Source organism: Theobroma cacao, chromosome 3 (assembly GCF_000208745.1).
Source record: "Theobroma cacao cultivar B97-61/B2 chromosome 3, Criollo_cocoa_genome_V2, whole genome shotgun sequence".
In the NCBI taxonomy this organism is placed as follows: Eukaryota; Viridiplantae; Streptophyta; class Magnoliopsida; order Malvales; family Malvaceae; genus Theobroma; species Theobroma cacao.
This window is the reverse complement of record NC_030852.1, coordinates 9,658,016-9,680,812: the sequence shown is the minus strand read 5'-3', so window position 1 is coordinate 9,680,812 and position 22,797 is coordinate 9,658,016. Positions and strand designations below refer to the sequence as shown.

The 22,797-nt window shown below is 33.4% G+C and overlaps 3 long non-coding RNA genes across 3 annotated transcripts; 2 read left to right on the top strand and 1 right to left on the bottom strand.

Moving 5' to 3' along the window:
• Nucleotides 2,257-3,467, top strand: LOC108661287. The gene is made up of 3 exons (XR_001927044.1): nt 2,257-2,297; nt 2,990-3,064; nt 3,436-3,467. It is a non-coding gene; the product is annotated as an uncharacterized LOC108661287 (long non-coding RNA).
• Nucleotides 12,254-14,149, top strand: LOC108661312. The gene is made up of 3 exons (XR_001927070.1): nt 12,254-12,376; nt 13,067-13,141; nt 14,013-14,149. It is a non-coding gene; the product is annotated as an uncharacterized LOC108661312 (long non-coding RNA).
• Nucleotides 20,913-22,582, bottom strand: LOC108661299. Its single transcript, XR_001927056.1, has 3 exons — nt 22,545-22,582; nt 21,817-21,893; nt 20,913-20,950 (listed from the first exon to the last, which is right to left on the bottom strand). It is a non-coding gene; the product is annotated as an uncharacterized LOC108661299 (long non-coding RNA).

The window sequence follows — 22,797 nt, the reverse complement described above, 5'->3', positions numbered from 1 at the left end:
ATTTTTGTCCATCAATCAAATTATATAACAATAGTGCTAAAACAATTCTATATGGATAGAACACATCTATTAAGTTCAGCAATGATTGTAGGGTCACTAGATGTGAAAAAGGATCATTTTCGACCTTGTGAGGATGAGGAAGAGGAAGAACTACTTGGTCCTAAAGTATCATATCTTAGTGCAACCGAAGCACTAATTTATCTTGCTAGCAATACATGATCTGATATATCATTTGCTGTAAATTTATTAGCAAGATATAGTTTTTTTCCAACTTAAAGACATTGGAATGGAATTAAACATATATTTTAATTTCTTTGAGGAATAATGGACACAAGTTTATATTACTCAAATGTATCAAAATCAAATTTAATTAGTTTTGCAGAAGCATAATATTTATCTGATTCACACAAAGCTCAATCCTAGATGGATTACTTATTCATATATGGAGGTACGACTATTTCATAGTGTTGGGATGAGCTCTGTAACCAATTGGGATTAGTTAAGGCTTGATTCCAATCATGCAACAATAACATTCATGTTGAATGATTAGAGGTTTTTCATCACCAATAAGACGTTAATTATAATCGGTTATAAGTATAATTGGATGAAGTCCATGAGATTAATATGCCGTACAAGGAAACTATAATGGTTTGTAGTTATGAAATCCCTGTGCATCAAAGCATAATCTCTAAATGTTCCTAGTCGATGTATCATTGAAACTAGACATCAATGATTTCTAGAGACTGGTACATTCTATGTTTCTTACTTGAAAAGTAAACAATCGATCTCATAGGTTGAAGTGTAGAGATACTTAGAACTATAATGTAGGTGTTGCCTAGAAGAGCAAGTTCATTGAACATGACCCGCCATGAGAAGTGCATTTGGTATTTCACTCAAGTGTTTATGCAATAATTCTCATGTGTTAGTTGTGTAAATACTTCTTAGACTTGAAACACTAAGTTGTTTTATATGTGGAGTGTTATGCTTTGATTTCATCCCTACGGGTGCCTAACCAAGAATGCCAAAACAAGAGAAAGAATGTGAAGGCAAATGAGTGGTCAAGAAAGAAATCATCACTCCAAGCGATTTAAGGGACATATCCTAACAATTGTTGGTTGATATTTTGTTGAAGTCCTTGGCCAAGGCGAGTTAGAGATTATGAAAAAATGTTTCATAAGTCTCTATAAAACTAATGATTTAACTTTAAAAACAAATATGGAGATCAATAAAGAGAAGACACTGGACCATACTCATAGACTATACACTGAAAGGTTATCAAATAACCCTTTGACTCTCCTAACAATTGGATGGCCATGATGCATTGCTAAATGCCAATCTTGGTCTATGGAATTGAATTAATTAATTTAATATAAATTATAATTCAATTCCATTATCAACATGTTAGGAACCTAATGGGTCACACACAATAAATTGCATTGTAAATTAAATTGGGAGTGTGATGATTTAAGTTGGACTTAAATCATAAACTAGGTTTTTAACTTCTAAAGACTTAATTAATATACTTTAATTAACTATAAGGCCAATATTGTCAAGCCCTACTCTATAATATACTTGCCATGTTATTCATGTATTTGACAACATGCTTGCATACTTGAATACCTCGAAAAAATGGTCAAAAGACGGTAGTGTACCTAGTGGTACAACTAAGTTGATTTAAGCCTCGAACTAGTTCAAATAAAGATTTTAAGATGCAATTGAGAGTTATTGAAACTTATAATGACTTAATATGGTGATTCAGAGTTCGAGGATTGATTTTGAGTTAAATTGGAATTTTCATAACGTAGGGGTAAAATGATCATTTTTCCACTTGAGGGCAAATTTGGGATGGTGGATGCAATTTTGATCAAGTTTGACTATTTGGAACATAATTTGACCTTGAGAAGTGAAAAATTTTAATTTCGACAATTTTTCGAACACAAGGGCAAAATGGTCATTTCATGTGTCCACAAGGACGTAATTAGAATTTTTAGAATTTTACACCACCTTGACACTTGTCAAACCCATGAAATTCATTTTATACTTTGGATAATTGAGGGATTTTATGTGATGGAGAAGAAATGCTTAATTATTAAGTTTTATGTATGGACCAATCACATGGTGACAAGTGTCAAGCTTTAATATTAGCATATTTTCCTTTATAAACACAACTAAAACTCTCCCATCTCATTTCTCTTGGCTAGCCAAGGCAAGAACAAAAGGGAAAAAGCATAGAACAAACCCTAGAGAAGAAAATCAAGAGAAAATTCATTGGATTTCAAGGAATTAAGCAAGTAAAGGTAAAATTTCTTAATTCTAGCTTGTGATCTACCTTTCCTATGCATTCTTTTTCAATTACCATGGTTAAAATTCAAGATCTCATGAAGGATTCATGGCTGACCGAATTTAGGGAGAGAAGATTTGATGATTTATTTGGTTAGATTTCAAGGTATCTTAGTGTTTTTAGTTGTTTGGTGATGTTTAGCATGAAAAACAAGCAAGAAATTTCATGCCCTTCACCCACACTCCTTGGCTGAAATTTTCAAGAGAGAAATTGGATAATGGACTTTGATGAATTTCATGCTATTTAGGTGTTTTTAGTTGTTTTATGATGTAAGGTGTAAAAATCAAGCATGAAAATTACATGTTCTACACTAAACCTTCAATGGCCGAATTTTACAAGGAAGATATTGATGATGGATTTTTGTGATATTACATATTATTTAACTTGTAATTGATGACTTGGAGTGTTGGAAGTGGAATCAAGTTAATTGGAGTTGAATTGGATGTATTGGCCAATTAACCGGTGTATAGATCGAATTAGGCCAATACCATTTTATTTCGATACATAATTGAAGCTACGTAGAACACCATATTTAGATAATAATCCGAACATTTCGCATCCCATTTCATGCATTCATATAGAGCCTAAATTAGTTTTATAACGGTTTAGTACAAATATAGTAAATTGCTTGTTGTGCATTATGTTTAGGTGGTGAAACTTCCGATAAGGGTAAGGAGATTGTACCCGAAGATCGGGACTAGGAGTACTTCGACTCCCGATATTGTGAGTAACCTTATTATCGTCTTAATTATCTAAAGTAGTTTTTATTCGTTTTTGTGATTTTATAGAAAAATGAGTTTAAATGGTAAATCCTTATGTTTTATAAGTAAAATGTGATTAAATGAAATGAGTTTTATAAATCATTTTGAAATTGAATAATGATTTTAGAAATTGAGTAATTGGAGACTGTTTGATTGTGTTGTAAATTTATGGTTTGAATTGAATGGCTTATGGTGATATTGGCATGAATGGCTGAATTGGAAATTGTGTTGAAATTATATGAACTGTTTGTTTTGCCTTAACAGGCTGGGTAGTAATATAATTGCCATGTCATGCTGTCGAAACTTTTATTGATTTGGTGGGATATTGATTAGTCACTGCAGTGGCGAGTTTCCGTGGACTAGCGTATTAGAGAGGGGCATGGTAAACTCGGTTATATTTTACCTCGGTATGAGAGGCGTGAAAGGTATCTCCTGAGGTGAAGCTTTAGAGTTCACTACGCGCTAAACCACCACTGAGGGTGAACTTAGCCAATGCCAAGGGACTGTTATGCTTTTAAACATAAAAATGTGTTTTATGCGTATATAAACTTTTCTTTAACAGCCTTGGCGGACTCTGTTGGATGCCCCGACCAAGGTATCCCCGAGAATGAGTTTTGGCACGAGCTAAATTTTTAAGAAATTCATAATCCATGTTGATTATTTGAGTGAAATGAAATTATTTTATTTATGAATCATAGTACGATGAACTATTTTAAGTTGTCTCCATTTACTCGACTTTAGATATTTTAGATGATGTTTGTTTACTCACTAGGTTTATAAAAACTCACCCCTTCTTTTCACCCATTTCAGGCTTAGGGCAGTTTGTAAACCGCTGATTATATCGAGGGTTAGCTTTTGGGTTTGGGGCCTTAGAAATCGCAGGTCTATAGTCTTGTACATATATGTTTATTTTGGGGGCCCACATGTTATTGTAGAATATTTTGTATACCTAGCTGGGTGTGCCACTGTATGTATGAATTTATTTTGCTTTTACGCTACAAAAATTATTTACGCAAAGTTCTATAAATATTGTTTTATAAGAAAATAGAATTTTTTATTTAATATTTTTGTTTAATTTGAATAGCTATAATTTCACTTTAAATTGATGAATTAGACAACGAAACTTATTTTTAGACATGAAATGGATGCTTATTACTCGTATATCATATTTTTATCGTGTTTCAAAATTTTCAGGTAAAAATGACCAAAATATCTCTGTGTGGCAGAAATTAGTTTTTTGTTTGTTTTGATTTAAAAATAGTTTATTTTCCCTTAAAACATGATATTTAGTAACTATTGCTCACAGGGGAGATGTAAAACTGATGCGAGAGCCTTGCGAGGTTTCGGTTGACATTCCGGGTAATGAATGTCTATCGAGACATCGCGACGGATGTCACGGGCTCGAAGGGAGTACTGGGTCATGACATTTCTATTGGTATTAGAGCTTTTGGTTTTAAAGTTATTTTAAAAACTACAGTGTCAGTGTGACCGCCAAGTTAGGTTAGATTAAGTCGAATGCATGCATTTGCATATAGAACCTAAAGTTGTCTAAACTCGTTCTGATTCTTCTTATAAATTATTATGCCTCCTCGAAGTGGACTCCCACCTCTCGCTAGATTAGTTGGGAGAGGAAAAGGCACGAGTCTGACCTAGTACAATGACAGGTACTATGTCTGTATTTGATAGAGATGCATATGTCTTAATAGATTCTGGCTCGAACAGGTCTTATGTGAGCACAACATTTGCATCATTTTCTGATAGAAACCTATCACCATTAGAGGAAGAAATTGTAGTTAACACCCCTTTAGGAGAAAAGCTAGTTAGAAACACTTGTTATAGAGATTGTGGGGTAATGGTTGGTGAGGAAGAATTTAAGGGTGATTTAATTCCTCTAGAGATCCGGGATTTCGATTTAATATTAGGTATGGACTGGTTAATTGCACATCGGGCAAACGTGGATTGTTTCCGAAAAGAAGTTGTACTTCGAAATTTTGAGGGAGCAAAGATTGTATTTGCAGGGGAACATCGAGTATTACCGTCCTGTGTAATCTCAGCCATCAAAGCTTTGAAACTGGTACAGAAAGGGTATCCAACATATTTAGCACACGTGATCGATACTTCAAAAGGGGAACCTAAGTTAGAGGATGTCTCAATAGTAAATGAGTTCTCTGATATATTTTTCGATGAATTACCGGGACTACCTCCTGATTAAGAGCTTGAGTTCTCTATTGATCTACTCTAAGGATGAGCTTGAATTTTGCTATGCTTAGTGTAGAGCCAAAGGATTAAAGGACTAAATATGGATTTAGTAGTTTGAAATTAAATGATTTGAAAATGTTGATTCTAGTCTAAATGCCATATGGAGATTTATATTGGACCTTGATATACAAATTATTTTAAGGATCAATTTAAAAGTCTACTTGGATTAGTATGCAAACTATGGTGCAAATGATTGGTCTTAAATTTGATTTCTTCAAAGGTAACGGATTTAGAAAATGTTGATTTTCGAATATGCTTTAAGAGGAAGTTTCTGCATCCTAAGCTTAAGAAACTTTGATCTTATGACCGTAAAGGCGAGATGTAATAATTAAGTAAATTATTCATTTTATAAATGTAATTGGTTAAAAACTGGAGAGTAAAGTCAAGATCTCGACGATAAGTGGTGTACAATTTGAGATATGTCGAAATTGAGGAAAGTAAGAAGGGATTCTTACTTGTGGTAATGGATGTTGACAAGTGTTAAAGAATGAGATGAATTTGAAAATGTTGGCTTAGTCTATTATATGTGATAAGCACAAGAGAATATAATGGTTATGAAAATTGTGACGTAAGCTTGGAGGAAAACCAAACAGTTGAGGATGATTAATATAGTAACCTTAAATTTAGACGAATAACGTTGATTAAGTAAACTTAAGCAGCCACCGTGCCGCAGTAGTAGAAACACCTCATATCTGGGACGTAGGAATAAGAGGTGAAAGACAGGAAGTTGAACTTACGAGTTGAATTAAGGTCATTGGACTTGATGTTAAGCTTCGTTAATTGGAGTTTTAAGGTTTTGAAAGGTATAGATATGAATGAATTGGAAAGTTTCTTTGTTGACTTATATATTGGCAATGTATAAGAGTTTTGAAATGAATAGACCGAACTGCAAGTGTCAAGAATAATGGTTAGTAGTGCTTTAAAATATTTTATATATATGATAAGGAAATGTGGAACTTGGAATTGTTAAGGAGCTTAATGGTTAAAGCATAAGTTATGAGGTCATGTGAGGTTGAAATTAGATATTGGTGATGATGTCGATGGATACCTCAGTAAAATCTATATTAAGTTTGTAAATATCATAGTTGATTGTGCAGACGCTAAAGATAATGTATGGGTATATTGGTGTAAAGGAATAGTACAAGATAATTGAAGGTAATCCTGATTATAAAGTTGGTTAATAAAAATTTCCTAATGTGGGAAAATAGTATTCAAATGTAAGAAGTGCACATGACTTCAATGAATTTAAATCTTAAATGACTAACTAATATGGAAATGAATAAGGACGTGTATGATGGAAGGGTACAAGGTAAATGAGAAACGAAGATGACTTTTAGGAATTGTGCTATTGCATAAGATACGAGGATGAATTAAAGAAAACCTCTGAAGGATCAATAAGATTGCAAAGCATATGTGGATACCCGATTGTCATTGGATGAAAATGATATCTATGATTGAAATGTGGTTAATGACATTGTGATGCAAGGATGCGTGGTATAATGGAGCTTATACATAGGATTGGAAATGATAAGAAAATAGTATAAGCATGTAAATTATGTGAAGTTATGCATAGGCACAATGAGAATCCGTATGGATTACATAAGAAATAATTGATTGTAGGATGTTAATTAAATGGTAACTCAAACATCCAAAAAGGTAATTTGGAGTTGATTATACCCTAATATTCATGGATTAAACTTGACCTATGGGAATCAAATAGAAAAGTAAAAAGGGGAAACATGTGTTATGAGAATATGATATTGAACTTTAGTTATGGATTAGAATGAATAGAGGGAATTTGGTTCGAACATAGTTGACGAGGGTCCTTACCGATAGTGATGGATAATCATCTCCATATATATATATATATATATATGGAGATGATTATGTGATCAACTAAAGTGAAGAATTATTCATGGTAACGTGAGTTTTGAATTCGACGTGTTTAATGAGTTGTATAGATGATACGATGATAAAAGTTACTGGTGGCCGGGTATGAAATGAGATATAGTCGAGTTTGTAGCGAAATGTGTCACGACCCGGTACTCCCCTTGAGCCCGTGACAACCATTGCGACATCCCGGTAGACATTTGTTACCCGAAATGCCAACCGAAACCCCGCAAGGCTTTAGTACCATTTTTTTTCATCTCCCCTATGAGTAATCATCGCCAAACCTCGTTTTTAAAGAATTTTAAGCTTTTTCCATTTCAAAACCATGGAAAAATAATTTTCACCTTATAGGGGCGTTTTCGTCATTTTTCCTCAAAATTTTCTAAACCCCGACTAAAGATGTAGTAGATGAGTGGAAAACCCATATTACATTATTTAAAATAATTTTGGGGGTCTAAAACATTTATTAAAAATGATATTGCAACTATTTGAATAAAATAAAAATATTCAATAAAATATTCTAATTTCTTGTAAAACAATATTTATAGAGTCATCGGTAAATAATTTTTGTAATGTAAAAGCTAAATAAATTCATACGTACTATAATGCAGATAACTGGGATATGAAATTTACTTTACAGTGACTTGTGGGCCCACAAGGAACAAAAGTGCACAAAGGTAGTAAACTTACAGTTTTTGGAGTAATAAAGCCAACTATAATCTTTGACAATATCTGCTATCCACAGGCTACCGTGGGCCTAAAATGGTTGAAAAGGAGGGTGGTGAGATTATAAAATCCCAGTGAGTAAACAGATACCATCTAAACCATCTAAAGTCGAGTAAATGGAGATAGATAAAATAGTTTAACATACTGAAATTCATCACCTTTCAACTTGTTTCAACCAAATAAAATCAATTCATATAAATTGAGTAATTAACATGGCTTATGAATTTCTTAAAACTTTGACTCGTGCCAAAATCATTCTCATACCCAGTTATCAAAGATACCTTGGCCGCGGGCTATCCCAAACCGAGTCCGCCAAGGCTATTAAAAAGTTATGTACTCATAAATCATGTTTTTTTATTTTGAAAATATAGTCGTTCCTTAGCGTTAGCTGAGTTCGCCCTCACGTGGTGGTTTGGCATGAAGTGAACTCTAAAAGTTATACCTCGGGAGTTACCCTACTCGCCTCTCTAACCGAGGTAAGAATATGACTAGGTTTCGTGCCCCTCTAATAGGTTAGTCCACAAAACTAGCCCACTGCAGCAAGCTAAACCCACCATACAATAAAATTTGTAACAGTATGACATGGCAATTTTATCATTATCTAGCCTATCAAGGCAAACAACAGTTTATACATTTCAACACAAATACCAATTCAGCCATTCATGCCAATATTGTCATAAGCCAATCAATTAGAACCATAAATTCACAATACATCAAATGGTCTCCAATTACTTTATTTGAAAAGCCATTATTTAATTTTAAAACAATTTTATGAAATCATTTCACTAAATCACATTTTGTTTATAAAATCGAAAAATTAATCATTTAATTCATTTTTCATAAAATTCACAAAATCGGATAAAATATACTTTAGATAATTACGACGATAGTAAGGTTACTCACAGTACTAGGAGTTCGATATACTCCTATTCTCGATCTTCGGGCACAATCTCTTTACCCTTGTTAGAGGGCTCACCACCTATACATCATACGTGACACGAATTTCAATAAATTGTGTCAATTTATTATAAACTATTTCAGGCTTTATAAATCTATATGAATGCACGAAATGTGATGCAAAATGTCCGAATAGCCATTTAAATACGGTATTTGACCTAATTCGCACTATTCTCGATGTAATTGGCTAAAACCTCCAACTTAACTCCAAATCGATTTCTTTCACTTTCTACACTCCAATTATACTTAAAATACCTCAATGACTGTGAATATGATTCAATTTATCAATCCAGACCGTAAATCGCACATGTCTATACATTAGGTAAAAATTCAGATTTTCATGCCAAAATTTTTCACTAAATTTCTAGCCTCACCAATCATTAAATACCACCAAAATATCATGAAATATCATCAATTTCAGCCTCAGTATCCTCTCTAGAAAATTTGACCTCTTGTGGGTTTGTGAAGAACAAAGTGATTCCTTACTAAATTTTCATACTTTCCATTACCAAACAACCAAAAACACTTAATTAGCTTGAACTCTAGCAAAATCAATGCTCAAAACCTCTCCTCTCAAATTCGGCCAGCATGGGTTCATCATGAAAACTTGAGTTCTAAGCATGGAAAATGAAAAAGAAAGCATGGGTAGTGTAAATCACAAGACAAAATCACAAAATTTTACCTTTATTAGCTTAATCCCTTGAAATCCCACACTTTTTCTTCAATTTTCTCGCCTAGGGTTTGTGTTCTTTCCTTTCCTCTTCACTTCATGCTTTGGCCGGCCATATGGGTGAGAAATGGGCTGATTTTGTGCTAATTTATAATGAAAATAATAAATGGATGAGATTTTGACACATGCCACCATTCCATTGGTCCATGTGTCATACTTAGCCATTAAGCAATCTTTCTCTACCACTTAAATTTCCTCAATTATCCATGAAAATATTGGGTAAAATTCATGTGCTGGACAAGTGTTGGGTAGTGTAAAATTATGATTTTGCCTTTGGGCGGTAAAGTGACTATTTTGCCCATATGCTCGAAAAAATGCCGAAATTAAAAATTTTCACCTCTAAAACTCAAATCATACTCCAATGAGTCAAATGTGATCAAAATCTTTTCTAAAAATTCTCATTTTATCCTCAGGTGACAAAATTACCATTTTACCCCTAGAACATGAAAGTTCCAAAGTGACTCCAATTCAGCCCTCAAACTCCAAATCATCATTTTAAGTCATTTTGGGGTTTTAAAATTCTCAATTTCATCTTAAGATCTCTATTCAGACTAGTTCGAGGCTTAATTCAACTTAATAGTTCCATTTGGTACAATATCGACTTTTGGCGATTTTTTTCGAGGCTTTCCAAGTATGCAAGCATATTGTCGATCACATGAAGGACATGGCAAGTACTTTATAAGGTCGGGCTTGACAAAATGTCTCACATGCCAACAGATCAAGGCGGAACATCAGAAACCATCGGGGTACTCTTTAGCCTTTACCTATTCCGAAATGGAAGTGGGAACACGTGACTATGGACTTTGTATTGGATTTACCATGGACGTAGTGTGAGAATGATGATTTGGGTGATTGTGGGTAGATTGACTAAGTTCACCCATTTCTTGGCTATTTATAGCACGTATTCCATTGAGAGACTGGCTAGACTTTAAATAGATGAAATAGTGAGATTACATGCAGTCCCAGTTTCTATCGTGTCAGATCGAGACCCCCGATTCACTTCTCAATTTTGGCCAAAATTCTAAGAGGCTCTCGGAACTAATTTGAGGTTTAGCATGCCTTTCATCCATAAACAGATGGATAATCTGAAAAGACCATTTAGACTTTGGAGGATATGTTACGGGCTTATGTCATTGACTTTACTAGGAGTTGGGATAGACACTTGCCATTCGTGGAGTTCACGTATAATAACAATCTAGTATTGGGATGGCGCCATACAAGGCTCTGTATTGGAGAAAGTGCTAAACTCCACTCTACTAGGATGAAGTGGGTGAGAGAAAATTGTTTAATGTAGAACTGATTGATCTGACTAATGACAAGATCAAGGTTATCCGAGAGCGATTAAAGATAGCTCAAGATAGGTAGAAAAGTTACTCGGATAGACAGAGAAAAGATTTGGAATTTAAAGTTGATGATAGAGTTTTTCTTAAGGTTTCTCCTTGGAAAGGCAATGATTTGAATACTTTGAGGTATTAAGTCTTATTTGATTATATTATTGTAGTAAATTATGGTATCTTGTTGGATAATGAAAGATGTGATCAGGTTTGCAAGGCAAAGAAACCTTAATCCAAGATACATTGGACCCTTTCGTATTATTGAAAGGATTGGGCTAGTGGCATATAGACTAGAGTTACCCCCAGAGTTGGATCGGATTCACAATGTCTTCCACGTCTCAATGTTGAAGAAGTATGTACCGATCCCTCCCATATCCTCGAGACACCTCCGATTGAGTTGCAAGAAGATTTGAAGTTCGAGGTGTAACCTGCACGTATTCTAGATCGAAAGAATCAAGTGTTGAGGAATAAAAACATTCCAATGGTTAAGGTGTTGTGGAAAAATGCTCAGATAGAGGAGATGACGTGGGAAGTTGAGCACCATATGAGAAACCAATACCTGCATCTTTTCTCCGAGTCCGGTAAGTGAAATTTTGAGGTCAAAATTTTATTTTAAAGGGGGTAGTGCTGTCAAGCCCTACTCTATAATATACTTGCCATGTCATTCATGTATTTGACAACATGTTTACATACTTGAATACCTCGAAAAAATCATTAAAAGACGGTAGTGTACTTAGTGGTACAACTAAGTTGATTTAAGCCTCGAACTAGTTCAAATAAAGATTTTAAGATGCAATTGAGAGTTATTAAATCTTACAATGACTTAATATGGTGATTCGAAGTTCGGGGATTGATTTTGAGTTAAATTGGAATTTTCATAACGTAGGGGTAAAATGGTCATTTTTCCACCCGAGGGCAAATTTGGGATGGTGGATGAAATTTTGATCAAGTTTGACTATTTGGAACATAATTTGAGCTTGAGAAATGAAAATTTTTAACTCCGACAATTTTTCGAACATAAGGGCAAAAAGGTCATTTCACGTGTCCATAAGGACGTAATTAGAATTTTTGGAATTTTACACCACCTTGACACTTGTCAAACCCATGAAATTCATTTTATACTTTGGATAATTGAGGGATTTTATGTGGTGGAGAAGAAATGCTTAATTATTAAGTTTTATGCATGGACCAATTACATGGTGACAAGTGTCAAGCTTTAATATTATTATATTTTCCTTTATAAACACAACTAAAACTCTCCCATCTCATTTCTTTTGGTCGGCCAAGGCAAGAACAAAAGGGAAAAAGCATAGAACAAACCCTAGAGAAGAAAATCAAGAGAAAATTCATTGGATTTCAAGGAATTAAGCAAGTAAAGGTAAAATTTCTTAATTCTAGCTTGTGATCTACCTTTCCTATGCATTCTTTTTCAATTACCATGGTTAAAATTCAAGATCTCATGAAGGATTCATGGCTGACCGAATTTAGGGAGAGAAGATTTGATGATTTATTTGGTTAGATTTCAAGGTATCTTAGTGTTTTTAGTTGTTTGGTGATGTTTAGCATGAAAAACAAGCAAGAAATTTCATGCCCTTCACCCACACTCCTTGGCTGAAATTTTCAAGAGAGAAATTGGATAATGGACTTTGATGAATTTCATGCTATTTAGGTGTTTTTAGTTGTTTTATGATGTAAGGTGTAAAAATCAAGCATGAAAATTACATGTTCTACACTAAACCTTCAATGGCCGAATTTTACAAGGAAGATATTGATGATGGATTTTTGTGATATTACATATTATTTAACTTATAATGATGACTTGGAGTGTTGGAAGTGGAATCAAGTTAATTGGAGTTGAATTGGATGTATTGGCCAATTAACCGGTGTATAGATCAAATTAGGCCAATACCATTTTATTTCGATGCATAATTGAAGCTACGTAGAACACCATATTTAGATAATAATCCAACATTTCGCATCCCATTTCATGCATTCATATAGAGCCTAAATTAGTTTTATAACGATTTAGTACAAATATAGTAAATTGCTTGTTGTGCATTATGTTTAGGTGATGAAACTTCCGATAAAGGTAAGGAGATTGTACCCGAAGATCGGGACTAGGAGTATTTCGACTCCCGATATTGTGAGTAACCTTATTATCATCTTAATTATCTAAAGTAGTTTTTATTCATTTTTGTGATTTTATAGAAAAATGAGTTTAAATGGTAAATCCTTATGTTTTATAAGTAAAATGTGATTAAATGAAATGAGTTTTATAAATCATTTTGAAATTGAATAATGATTTTAGAAATTGAGTAATTGGAGACTATTTGATTGTGTTGTAAATTTATGATTTGAATTGAATGGCTTATGGTGATATTGGAATGAATGGCTAAATTGGAAATTGTGTTGAAATTGTATAAACTGTTTGTTTTGCCTTAACAAGCTGGGTTGTAATATAATTGCCATGTCATGCTGTCGAAACTTTTATTGATTTGGTAGGATATTGATTAGTCATTGCAGTGGTGGGTTTCTGTGGACCAGCCTATTAGAGAGGGGCACGGTAAACCCGGTTATATTTTACCTCGATACGAGAGGCACGGAAGGTATCTCCTGAGGTAAAGTTTTAGAGTTCACTACACGCTAAACCACCACTTGAGGGTGAACTCAGCCAACGCCAAGGAACGACTATGCTTTTAAATGTAAAAATGTGTTTTAAGCGTATATAACTTTTCTTTAACAGCCTTAGCGGACTCGGTAGGATGCCTCGGCCAAGGTATCCTCGAGAATGAGTTTTGGCAGGAGCCAAATTTTTAAGAAATTCATAAGCCATGTTGATTATTTGAGTGAAATGAAATTATTTTATTTAGTTGAAATGAGTTTGAAACTTTATGAATCATAGTACGATGAACTATTTTAAGTTGTCTACATTTACTCGGCTTTAGATATTTTAGATGATGTTTGTTTACTCACTGGGTTTATAAAAACTCACCCCTTCTTTTCACCCATTTCAGGCTCAGGGCAGTCTGTAGACCACTGATTATATCGAGGGTTTGCTTTTGGGTTTGCACCCTTAGAAATCGCAGGTCTATAGTCTTGTACATATATGTTTATTTTGGGGGCCTATATGTCATTGTAGAATATTTTGTATACCTGGCTGCATATGTATGAATTTATTTTACTTTTAAGCTATAAAAATTATTTACACAGAGTTTTATAAATTTTGTTTTATATGAAAATGGAATATTGTATTTAATATTTTTGTTTAATTTGAATAGCTATAATTTCACTTTAAATTGATGAATTAGACAACGAAACTTATTTTTAGACATGAAATGGATGCTTATTACTCATATATCATATTTTTACCATGTTTCAAAATTTTCAGGTAAAAATGGCCAAAATACCCTTGTGTGGCAGAAATTATTTTTTTGTTTGTTTTGATTTAAAAATAGTTTATATTCCCTTAAAACATGATATTTAGTAACTATTGCTCATAGGGGATATGTAAAACTGATGCGAGAGCCTTGCAAGGTTTCGGTTGACATTCCGGGTAATGAATGTCTATCGTGACATCGCGGCAGATGTCACAGGCTTAAAGAGAGTACCAAGTTGTGACAAATATTATAATTAGTTATAATATTAAAACCTTAATTGCTAACAAATAAATAAATTTAATTCAATTTTAATTTACAATGACTTAATTAAAAAGGTTTAATTAAGTGCTAGGCTAATATTATAAGAAGTCATAATATTGAGGCCTTTTACAATTTAAGACATTAATTGACCTAGATATAATTATCATTTTTCAATTACTCCTCATAATACAAGTGAAATACTCAAGTTAGGTTTTTGAATCGTCAGATAACTAACAAGAAAGCCTAACCGCACACTTTCTTAAGTGACTAGAAAAATAGTTTTCCAACTTTATGATTCGGCTACGAAGAGTGTGATTGTGTGGAGAGGACAAGTCGTTCTCCACCTTGCTAGCACAAAAGCATAGTTGAGAAAGCTCCTTCTTTTTGAAGGTTCAAGTGCAACCGTTAAAAGCTAAGCATTTGAATGGCTCATGTTTTTTGCTTCCTTTGTGGTGTTCATGGGTTGGACAAGGAAGAGGTAGCATCGTGATAGCCACATCACTTGGTGAAGGTAATGTTATTTTTCAGATTACTTCTCTTCTAGTTTTGTTTGTATTAAAACCACCAAGGTGATCCATGGGTAATAACATGGCATAGTACATTTAAATTTTTATTTTTTTATTGCATATGATAATTGTTATCTCTAAGTTTCAAGCCATTTCAGCACATAGTGTTTTCTAAAACAAATTATAGTTGTTATTTATTCTAACCATCCAAAAATTTTAGCAATTAATGAGACAAGTTGTGAATGTCTCTAGTTAAGATCTATAACTCAACATATTCAAAAAACATGTGGCTTGTCCACCAAGAAGGAAATTCCAACAACCTTATATGAGGATAATACCACTTGCATAGCCCAATTAAAGGAAGAATACATTAAAGGCGATAGGACAAAACATAATTCACCAAAAGTTCTTCTTCACTCATGATCTCTAAGAAAAGAGTGATATTATTGTTCAACAAATTCGTTCAAGTGATAATCTAGCAAATTTATTCAATAAAGCTCTTTTTACTACAACATTTGAAAAGTTAGTATAAAATATTGGAATGCACCATTTTAAATATCTTAAATAATATAGTCGTCAGGGGCAGTAAATTATGCACTGTACTTTTTTCTTTCATCAAGGTTTTTCCCATTGGGTTTTTTTTATGAGGTTTTTAATGGGGCAGTATTTCAAAAGTATATTCTTGAAAAGAATTATGTACTCTTTTTCCTTCATTCGAATTTTTTTCCATGAGGTTTTTTCCTAATAAGTTTTTAACAAGGCATAATCTTAATATAATGGACATTCAAGGAAAGTGTTATAAATAAATGTGCGAATGTCCATTATATTACGACCCAAGCAAGTCAAACCAAGTCAAACAATGCAACAAGCCAAACACAAGAAGTATAATCTAATTTAAACTCTTAGATTTGATTATGTATATCTAGATTTGGATATATATTGAGTTGGATTAAAATTAGGATTTTAGGGGTTACTAGCCTATAAATAGGCCTCTCACTTTATTTATAAATACACATTTTAATAAGATCTTTTTTACTTTATTAATACTTTTTTCTTATAGTTGTTCTTTCAAAGAGATGTAAATGGGTAAGGTACCCACTATTTTTTAGGTACCCGACCCTTAAACCATTTAAATACTAAGATACCTAAACCCTATAACAATCTGAACAAAATTAAAATAACTACTCAAAACTAAACCCTATTAATATATCACTACCTATTAATTATCCAAATTCATTAATTACTTGATTATTCAAAGTAAATTTTTAGTATTTGGATACCCATTTAATAGCCCAAACTCGAAATTGAAAACTTGAATAAAAATGTTTTACATTAATTCATATATAATTAACTAACAATTAAAAACTATTCCATCAATCAACAACAATACAACATAAAAATAATTCAAGTGTAGCATTGTAGTACCCCGTACCCTCATTTAGCAGACAATGAGACCCTATCGATAAGACAAAGGGTTGCTTGATGTAAATTTAAGTGCCATAGAGCGGAAACAGGTGAAAAGAATATTTTGGAATAGAATATTATTTTATGAATAAAATAATATTAAAATATTAATATTTTATCAATTGTAGAAATTGGTCCGGAAGAATGGCAATATGACTAATCTAAGTGGGGGAGAGGAAGTAAGAAGAATTTTGAAGGAAAAATGATATTAGGAGGGCCGGCGCGTTATTATTTAATTAAGCTAGATCATGTAAGTAAATATTTAAATATTATGGCGATACCGCGTTGAAGTGCAACTTCGATATGTTGATTATGTACGTGTAAAGGAAGAAAGATAGAAGGAAATAGAAATTTAAAAAGTGTTGGAAGGACAAAATTGTAAAAGATGAAAGTTTGGAGGGTATTACAGTAAATAAAAAAAAGTTTGAGGGCTTATCTAAAATTTTAAAATTTAGAGTTAAATGGGAATTTATTGTCAAAGAAGATTGGATTATGAGGAAATTGTGGGGAGAAAAAAAAAGATAAAGATGAAAAAAAAGACAAGTTAAGAAATAAATAAAATAATAAATAAAATATAATAGAATAAAGAATGAGTTAGGCAGCTGTCCATGTCATGAATGAGGTAGTAAAAAAAAATTTATTTTAAGGCATGAATTAGGATGTAGGGGCTAGTCATGAAGAAGAATTAAAAAAAATAAGGAAATAAAAAGGAGTGGGTGAGTGGTGGTGGAGAGAGAAAAGTGAGAATAATGTGTCATGTGATCAATGCTTAAAGAAAGTGCAAGGAAAAATCAACAAATGGTAGAAAAAAAATGAATAGATAAAAATCAAGCCGGCCATGTGAAATAGCAAGTGGATAAGCATGGCTTGGAGAAAAAAATGAACGATGGAAAAAGGTGGCATAGGGAATCCGCCAATGATGGTAAGAAATAAAATAAAGGAAGTCTTTTTTTTAAGGCTAGGCATTTGTGAAGTTCAGCCATAACCAAGAGAGAAAGAGAAAGAAAGAAAGGAAGAAGAAAAGAAAGGGGAAAGGAAAGGGAAGAAAAAGAGAAAGAAAAGAAAAGAAAGGTGAAGGCTCTAGTAGTGAGAATCAAGAGAAAAATCGTGGGAGAAAGGAAGAAATTCTTGTCTTTTTCTTCCATTTCACCAATGTTTTGATGCTTAGAATCTCAAAGGCATACATGCACACATGTTTTAAGGAGTGATTCAAGGGCATTTGGAGAAATATTAAATGGGTTTCAAGATTCAAGAGAAATAAGGTAAGGATTTTGATGTTTGCATGAATAATCTTTGGAAATGAGTAAGTAATTGTGTAAATATGTTTGTGGCAGCAATGGTGGCCATAAGCGTGAAGAAATTCTAAACTTGTGTGCAAAACCCAGAAAAACAAAAAAAAAACAAGAGGTAAGCATGTAATATGATTACATGGTGTTGAGCAAGCTTTGGTTGGTTAAAGTATATGGATAGTATGTTTAATAATTGTGAGTGATAAGGATGAAAAATATGAAATTTGGGTAGAGAATCATTAATCAAGCTGTTGCCTATATATATTTGTGTGCGATTAAACATATTAAGTTTAATTTGTTGCTAGGCAAGTTTGTCGTGGTGGCGTGCCGGACGAGGTAACGAGTGATAGGCGATTAGAATTAGCTAGATACGCGCTTGAATCAATAGCGACAAAGCATCCTGTTATTGTGAGGTAAGTAGAGGGTGTCGATTTCCAAATGTCCGTAACATATACATATGTGATGATTTATTTTCAATGCAAAAATTGTGGAAAGCATGAGCTGGTAGAAAACTTAGGAAATTGTGGATGCAAATTGTTTTTAGAAATTGTTTTGGATATATATATATATATAGATAAGTTATATATGTAAACTGCTTTAGAAACTAGGAAACAAGCCTTTTATACTGTTTTGAATCAAAATTCGTGCCTTGTATCTTTGTGTGATATGCATAGTTAAATGCATTCGTTAAATAATTTAAAATGCTAGATTTGAGCATAAGTTTTATTTTGATTTTTGTACACTGGTTTACACCGTGCCATTTAAATGTGAAAAGAAATTTGAAGGATTATTGAACTTGGATTTCAAACGTTTACAAGAAAAAGCCTTGAAAAACTTGATTTGGTTTTAAAAATGGTTTTGACAAACCGAGAGTGTTGAGAGGAAGCCGGCTATCACTTCGATTAAGTGTGACCCTCATGCACGAGTGAGCTCTAGCTACAGAACCTTTGGGTCTTTGACGGGCCGTTAGACATGGTTGAGGCCATGGTCTGTGATATATACGTGGCTAGGCCATCAGTGATACGTGGTTGCGACCGCTTAATTCTTCGATGTCGGCTAATATCGTTGAAACCGCCATGGCATATGTGGGGTTTGGTGGAGCGAGGATCCCGGATGCTATTACGTGGTAGCGGGACCACGAGTTTTATTTCATCTCTTACTCGAAACTAAAAATCTTTTTGGGTTTTCGAAATCATATTTTTATGCATGGTGAGAATTTTATGATTTTCAGTAGCTCCCTTGTTTATTTAATGATGTAAATTTAACTACTCTCACACAAGGTGATTTACAGACTTGTTATAAGTTTTAAAGGTTTAACTTTACGGGAGCATGCATGTTACACTGATTAGGTTTAAGTAAGCTATAAAAGGTTTCGACAATAGAAACTTTTATGCGCACTGATTTTGATATACATATATATATATGTGATTTGAATTGTTCAACTTGCATTAAATTTCTTGATTTACCCATAAGGCACACAATCCTTTTTAAGTTAATTGTTTACATATTCTTATATTTTTCATTTTCAAAACTTTTACCTTATCGCTTGTTTCCCATCTACACCCTACTCATGGAGTCTATGATCATTGAGTTTGTGAGACTCACCCCTTTATCTTCTTTTGTAGATAAGTGATCAGTACAGGTGTGTCACTCAATGGATCTAATTTTTCTACGACGTAGGTAACAGCATCTCATAGCCCTCCACTTTAAGTCACTCCGCTACCTAGGGTTGTGTTACATAAAATTGCTAAATGTTGCAAAGTATTGTTAACTTTATGGATATGTATTGTTAAAGACCTTGTGATCGATATTTGATTAATATTATCTAGAATTGAGTAAACAGTAGTATATTTATTATTAATCGCTTACGTACTTAAGAGTATATTTAATGAATTTAATTGGAATCTCAAATTAGGCTTGTTCGGGATTTGGTGGGTTTACTCATAAGTCTTGGACTCCAGTAACGATCGAGATAAAGGTCGTTACAAAGTTGGTATCAGAGCCCTAGGTTTAGTCGAGTCTTAGGTGTTTTTGTGTCAAGCAGTGGAGTAGTGGGGGTCAACGTAGAGTTTTGCTTATAGTTAGTGACTGCAACACCGATTATAGGCAAGAGGTTGCGTAGACCTCTTTATTTTAGAAAACTACCTTGTGTAATTATAAGAGATAATGAAATAATGAGAATTGATTGCCGATGTCTAGGTTTGAGATGCCGCCTCGAACTCGAGTGTCCTTGAGGGCTGTAGGTAGGTTAGACGTGCCCAGAGAGACCGACGAGCGATTATGGATTTTTGCCCCTTAAGGGCAAGGTCATATTAAGATAAGGGGAAGGGGGAAATCCCGACGTTCAAGTGAGGGTAGCTCGAGTGGTCGAAGGAGTGATAGTACGGACAACACTAGGGTAGGTGGACCTATTTTAGAGAACGTTACACTATATGAATTATGTCACGACCCGACACTCCCCTCGAGCCCGTGACAACCGTCGTGACGTCCCAATCGACACTCATTACCCAGAATGTCAACCGGAACCCCGCAAGGCTTTAATATCAGGTTCTCATTTTCCCTGTGAGTAACCGTTGCTGAATATCATGTTCTAAAAGATTTTAAGCTGTTTCCAACTTAAAACAAATAAAATAATAATTTCAGTCTCATAGAGGTATTTTGGTTATTTTTCCTAAAAATCTCAAAATCAGTTAAAAATGTAGTATATAAGTGGAAAACACATGTTTCATAATCAAAAATAATTTTGGATGTCTAAAACATTCATTTAAAATGAAATTATGACTATTAGAATAAAATAAAAATATAGAATAAAATATTCAATTTTTTAATAAAACAATTTTTTTAGAATACTGTGTAAATAATTTTTACAGCGTAAAAGCAAAATAAATTCATTCATGTTGTAATACAGATAACCAAAATATAAAATTTGGTTTACAGTGACACGCGGGCTCACGAATGACTAAAAGTATAAAAAAAAATGAACCTATAGTTTTTGGATGTGGCAAGTCCAACTGTAGTCGTCGCTGTTATCAGTTATCTACAATCTATTCTAAACCTGAAATGGGTAAAAAAGAGGGTGGTGAGATTATAAAATCCTAGTGAGTAAACAAACATCATTCAAAATATCTAAAGTTGAGTAAAAGAAGACTATTAAAACATTTCATCAAACTGTAATTTATCACCTTTCAACTTATTTCAACCAAATGAAATCAATTTATTTAAATCAAGTAATCAGTATGGCTTATGAATTTCTTAAAAGCTTGGCTCATGCCAAAAATTATTATCATACTCAGTTATCTGGGATACCTTGGCCGAGGGCTATCCTAACTGAGTCTGCCAAGGCTATTAGAAAGTCATGTTTTATTTTGAAAACATAGCCATTCCTTGGCGTTGGTCGAGTTCCCCCTCACGTGGTGGTTTGGCGTGAAGTGAACTCTAAAAGTTATACCTTGGGAGTTACCCTACTCGCTTCTCCAACCGAGGTAAAATATAACGGGGTTTACCGTGTCCCTCTAATAGGCTAGTCAACGGAAACCCGCCTACTGCAGCAAGCTAAACCCACCATATAATAAAATTCAATAACATGATATGGCAATTATCGTAATTCACAACCCTTCAAGGCTAAATATATAATTCATATATTTCAACACAAATATCTATTCAGCCATTCATGCAAATATTGTCATAAGCCATTTGATTTCAAATCATAAATTTACAATATAACAAGTGGTCTCCAATTACTCTATTTTTCAAAATCATTATTAAATTTCAAGACAATTTATAAAATCTTTTCATGTAAACGCATTTTGTTTGTAAAACACAAAGATTTACCATTTAAACTCATTTTCATCAAATTTCACCAAAATCGATTCAAAACATACTTTAGATAATTAAAATGATAATGATAGTAAGGTTACTCACAGTACTAGGAGTTCGATATACTCGCTATTCTCGATCTTCGGGCACAATTTCTTTAACTTTGTTAGAGGGCTCACCACCTATACATCATACGTGACACAAATTTCAATAAATTGTGTCAATTTATCATAAACTATTTCAGGCTCTATAAATCTATATGAATGCACGAAATGTGATGCAAAATGTCCGAATAACCGTTTAAATACGGTATTCGACCTAATTCGCACTATTCTCGATGTAATTGGCTAAAACCTCCAATTTAACTCCAAATCAATTTCTTTCACTTTCCATACTCCAATTACACCTAAATTCCCTCAGTGATTGCGAATGAGATTCAATTTATCAGTCCCGGGTCAATAATCACACATGTCTACACATTAGGTAAAAATTCAAATTTTCACACCAAAATTTCTCATTTAATTTCTAGCCTCACCAAACATCAAATATCACCAAAATATCATCAATTTTAGCCACAATATCCTCCCTAGGAAATTTGGCCATTGATGGTTGATAGGGAAAATGAATTCTTTTCTTGTTGTTTTGTTTCTAAATATGCTAAACTAACTAAAAACACTAACATAACTTAAAATCAAATCAATCTAACATCTTTCTCTCTCCATACCCATTTTGACCAGCCATGAATTCACTATGGAAACATGAAATCTAACCATGGAAAATAAGGAGAAATGCATGGGAAAGGTAGATCACAAGTCAAAATCAAGAAATTTTACCTTTGATTGCTTGATTCCTTGAAATCCACCAATTTTCCCTTGAATTTTCCCACCTAGGGTTTTTGTTTTTCTTTTCTCCCTTTGTTCTTCCATTGCTCTTGGTTTGGCCGGCCATATGAAGAGAAAATGGGCTGATTTGTGTTAATTTATAAGCCAAATATTTAATGGTTATAAATATGCCATGTGTCACCAGTTCATTTGTCCATTTTTATTTCTTAACTATTAAGCTTTCTCTCTCCACCATATAAATTCC